Here is a 5544-nt window from a genome sequence, read left to right as displayed (position 1 = left end):
ACGCTGCAAGAAAATAGAGGTCATATTTGTCATTGCACTCTGTGTCCCCACTAGCCTGGTACCTGGTACTCAGAAGGTACCTGATATATAACTGCTAGAATGACCAAATGAGTAAATATGTGAGTAGGAAAAAAAAAATTGTGGTCCCTGCTCTCAAGGGATTAGTATGTAATGAGGAATTTAAAGCATATGTGTATCAACTACAATAAATCATGGTATGTTATAAAAAGACATGAAGGACACGAAAGTATTAAAAGCAGGAACTCCAAACAGATCTAGCATATCAATGTTCATAGCAACATATTCACAATAGCATAAAGGTGAAACAACCCAAATGTTCATTAACAGATGAAAAGAGAAACAAAATATAGAATATCCATACAGCGGAATATTATTCAGCCTTTAAAGGGAAGGTAATTCTTTTTTTCCCAAGATTTTATTTATTTGACACAGAGAGACAGCAAGAGAGGTAATACAAGCAGGGGGAGTGGGAGAAAGAGAAGCAGGCCTCCCGCTGAGCAGAAAAGCTGACACTGGCCTTGATGAGGGGCTCGATCCCGCCTGAGCCAAAAGCAGACACCTAACAACTGAACCACCCAGGCACCTCTAAAAGGGAGATAATTCTGACACATGTTACAACACAGATGAGCCTTGAATCATGAGACCAAATAAGACACGAAAAGGACAAATAATGTACAATCACAATGACATGAGATAACTTTGAATAGGCAAATTGATAGTGACAGAAAATAGATTGGTGGTTACCAGCGGCTGGGGGGAGAGGGAATGAGGAGCTAGTGTTTAATGGACAGAGTTTCTGTTTGGAATGAGGATAAATTCTAGTAATGGATAGTGGTGATGGTTGAACAACAATGTGAATTTACTCAATACCACTGACCTATACTCTTAAAAACAGCTAAGATGGCAAATTCTGTGTTATATAGGTTTTCCTACAACAAAATACAATGATAATTCTAAAAAGACATGAAGGACTTTCGGAGGCAGTGACATCTGCCCAGCCTAACCAAGGATGGGTTTCTTAGAGGTGGTATCATTTCAGCCTGCTCTCCACTTAATGCCTACAGATCAGAAGTCATCACTTACTGGTACGAACCAAGCATTTGAAAAATTAAAAAAATAAAATAAAATTTAATTTAATTTAATTTTTAAAAATAAGAACAACAACAAAAAAAACCATTACATTTCCCAGAATTTTTTTTAATTTTTTATTTGAGTATAGTTGACATACAATGTTCCATTAGTTTCAGGTACACTACATAGTGATTCAACTTCTCTATATGTTATGCTATGCTTACCACAAGTGTAGTAACCATCTGTCACTATACAATGCTATTAAAACACCATTGACTACAAAAAAAAAAAAAAAGAACCAAGCATTCGTTTTCACAAGGTTCATGAATTTTATAGGACTCCTTCCTATACAAGAAACTGGTCAGAGTGGTTGCTTCTCAGCAGAGACACTGGAATTCTGGAGAGTTAAGGATATAATGGTCTGGGGTGAAATTATTTCCTTTTCACTATACATTTGTTCCTTTTTAAAAATTTTTGGAGGGGAGGGGAAAAGGGAGGGAGAAAGAGAAGGAGAGAAAGAATCTCAAGCAGACTCCATGGCCAGTATGAAGCCTGATGCAGGGATCAATCCCAGAACCCTGAGATTATGACCTGAGCCAAAACCAAAAGTTGGCCACTCAAATGACTGAGCCACCCAGGCACCCCTATGCTCTTGGTTTTAATCTTGGATCCTCTTCTGATAAATTGCAATTTATTCATAGAGATATTTGTGGTGGCAATGCCCTGGATTAAAAGACAAGCTTCCTTAGACTCCTTTGCAGTAGGTATGGCTAAGTGATTAAATTCTAGCCCATGAGAAGTATTGTGTTATTTTCTAGAAGATTCCTTTTTCCTTCACTCTGCTTCCTTCCAGGAAGTGATTTTGAGGATAGAAGGCACATTCTGAGGATGATGGAAGAGACTGAACACTTGGTTGCTGGTGGGATCTTGATGCTTCCATCCAACACATGGTTCCCTCCTGTGGATTTCATTTATGTGACAAACCACTGTGTGGTTAAGACACGGTTATTAGGACTTTCTATTATATGCTGTTTACATAAGCTTTCTTTCCTTTTCCCCCACATATTCTTTCTTCTTTGAGCTCATTTTTTTGTCTATTTGTTTGTAATTCCTATACTTTCATATTTTGTAACTCACTCTCTGTTTTCTGGAGGTTTTCACTTTCTTGCTTCAAGCATTTGCAATCCACTCTGCCTTTTGCATAGGGCTGCTACTAGGTATTCTCCTCCACCTATGATTGCTGTGGCTACTTTATCAGTCCCATCATTCTGGCCTCTACACAAAATGCTGTACATTCTGCAGTTCTTCTATTTTGCAGTTGGTTCCCACTAGGAATATCAGTTCCAAGAAGGCAGAGCTGTCCTGTCTACTTCCAGCTATACTCCTTGAACTTAGAGCAGCACTTGACTTTTAGTAACCACTCCATAAATATTTCATCATGTTTATTTAGCAAATATTTATTGAGCACCTTTCTAAGCAAATTTCTTCACTATGTTCTAGTATAGGAGAAAGAAAAATAAACATTCAATCAATCAATCAATGAAAAAACAAATGAAAAGCTAACCTAGTATTTTACCAGGGAAGAAGTGCTATGGAAAACCAGAGCAGGCAAGGGGGATTGATTGGAGAACTCATAGTAGAAAAAGCAGGAGGGAAAGGAGATCACAGTTTCAAATAAAGAAAGGACTAAATTGGCCCTTAGAGAAGGCAACATTTAAGCAAAGACTTGAAGGAGGTGAGGAAGTGAGCCATTCAAATACTCCAGGGAAGAGCATTCCAGGCAGCTAGTACAATGAGGGAATAGCTAGTACAAAGGCCCTGTGGCTTCAAGAAATAGTGTGGAGGACACTGAGCCTAGAAAAAAGTGAGCAGGAGGGAGAGATTTAAGAAGAGATCAAAGTGATCTCAAATTTTATAGGTCAATCTCAGTTTTTTGGCTGTTGCTCTGGGTGACACAGGGAACCACTGCAGGGCTTGGAGCAGAAGAGAGACTTGATGTAAGAACATTCTGGTTGCTGTGTTGAGAACAGACAATAAAGGAATAAGAATGGAAGTAAGGGAGGGAGAGAAACCATAAGTGACTCTTAATCTCACGAAACAAACTGTGGGTTGCTGGGGGGAGGGGGGTTGGGAGAAGGGGGGTAGGGTTGTGGACATTGGGGAGGGTATGTGCTTTTGGGTAAATTGGAAGGGGAGATGAACCATGAGAGACTATGGACTCTGAAAAACAATCTGAGGGGTTTGAAGTGGCGGGGGGGGTGGGAGGTTGGGGTACCAGGTGGTGGGTATTATAGAGGGCACAGCTTGCATGGAGCACTGGGTGTGGTGAAAAAATAATGAATACTGTTTTTCTGAAAATAAATAAATTGGAAAAAAAAAAAAAAAAAAAGAATGGAAGTAAGAAGAACAGTAAGGAGACCTGCAATAATTCAGATGACAGTTAAAAGCTTGGGCCAAGATGTAGAAAGAAGTAAGGGGGAAATGATCAGATTCTAGATATATTCTGAAGGTAGAGACAAAGGGATTTGTCAGTCAATTGGGAGTGGGGTATTAAAAAAGGAAATACTCCCTTGAATGATTCCAAGTCTTTCAGCTTGGACAGCTGGAGTAATAGTGTTGTCATTAACCACAACTGGGAAAACTACAAGTGGACCAGGCTTGGAGGAAGGATTTTAGTGTGGCTATGTGAAGACGGAGAAGTCTATTAGACATTCCAGTAGAGGTGTTCCATCAGATAGCTGGATATACACACCTAGAGTTCAAAGAAAAGTTCTGGGTTAGGAGTATAAACTTTGAGGTCATCATGAATATATGAAAAATGGGCTCTGAATAATGATAAAACCTATTTTCCTTTCTTGAAGGAATCTTAATGTTTTGCAGCTAAAAGAATGACTTCCAAAGAGTGTGAACAAGACCGTTAACCAAGGAAACAAAACAAAACCTCTATGATGCTTCCCATTCTTTCAGTTTAAGGCAACGTGTCTCAAAACATGGTCTGCAGATTCCAAATCAGAATAAAACCATTTGTAACAAACATTTTTAGTGATTCTCACACATACTCAAATCCAAAAACCACCCGCTCTGTGTGTATAACTCTGTGGCAGAGTGTCATCTGGAAGTTTCCACTTTCATATCCATAATGGCAACTAAGTGTGGGTTACACATGATGGACAGAACCTAAAGACAGAGTCACTAGGAATCCCTGATAACCAATTCATTTTATAATAGCCATAGACTGACACATGTTGCATGGGATTTATCAATATTCAAGGAAATATATTTCTGGGTAACACTCTGAATCATTTCCTGCATCATCTCCATAGCAACCCTGACCACTTGCCTTTAAGATAGATTTCTCTTGCTCTGAGTTATAATAACTTTGGTTCAGATGAGCATGTTTCAAGAAAGATGCTGCTGTTTCTCAGCCATATCTGATTTTCTGGTGTCAACATTTAGAAAATTATATTCTCATGAGTTTTTCAATCCTTGTCATCTTTATTTTTTTTCTTTTACTAGTTTTTTGCTTGCTGATAAAGCTTAAGAGCACATGAGACTATACTATAGTCTCATAAATTGTAAAGTCCTTTCAAAGTGATTGGTTACTCAAAGAAACAAGCACAGCAGACACTTGGAAGGCCTACCCTTTAGGAGAAATGCTAGTTCCAAGAGATTGCGCAAACAAATTTAACAGGTTTCTTGGGTAATCGTTTTCAGGCCCAGATTAACCTATAGTAGCTAAGTAATATTTTCAAATTTTCTGGACCAGGAAAGCCATAAACCAAAGATCTCTTCAAATAGTTTTTCAGAATGTGTGGCAGCTATAGGTTGCACTCAGGTACATTTCCTGCCTGGCGCTTCTGGGTACTAGAGTTATCATTCGTAACCTACATCAAATGTTCTCATGGGTTCAAGAAACTGGAGCTGTATTTTCAATCCCTTATATCAAAAAGAAAAAAACAACAACAACAACACTTGGCTCAGCATGTTATTGAGAATCTGGTATTAGAGAAACTTTAGAAAGTACTTAAGCCATTTTTAATTAGCAATAATCGCGCCTCGGATAAACCTCATTGACTACGATACTGCCACTGCGCAAAGCTACTTAAGCCATTTTTAAATTATAAAACCCAAATTTGTGGTATCTCTAGGTTTTATTTTCCAAAATTCTATGTATCTCTGACTTCAGTTCTGCTGGACAAATAGTTTACATGTTAAACTACAGCTGTCACTTTCATTTATCTCAATTCTAAAGTAAAATCCTTTTAGATTTTATAATTTTATTTTATAAAACATTAATAAGTTTGATAGTTTGCATATAAGTTCAGCAAGAGTATAGAAGGACTAAAAGTCCAGAACAGAAATTAGAGATCCTAAGGATCCATGATCATGTGGTACAAGAGTCGCAGGCTGTAGGCCCATAGCATCTCTCAAATAGGCTCTGACCTCACCTCG

General features: G+C 38.3%; 1 pseudogene; it reads right to left on the bottom strand.

Moving 5' to 3' along the window:
• Positions 1-5029: 5029 nt before the first annotated feature.
• Positions 5030-5192, bottom strand: LOC122905653 (annotated as a pseudogene).
• Positions 5193-5544: the final 352 nt, after the last annotated feature.

Source organism: Neovison vison, chromosome 4 (genome assembly GCF_020171115.1).
Source record: "Neovison vison isolate M4711 chromosome 4, ASM_NN_V1, whole genome shotgun sequence".
NCBI lineage: Eukaryota > Metazoa > Chordata > Mammalia > Carnivora > Mustelidae > Neogale > Neogale vison.
The sequence above is the reverse complement of the archived record's forward strand: the minus strand, read 5'-3'. Positions and strand labels throughout refer to the sequence as shown.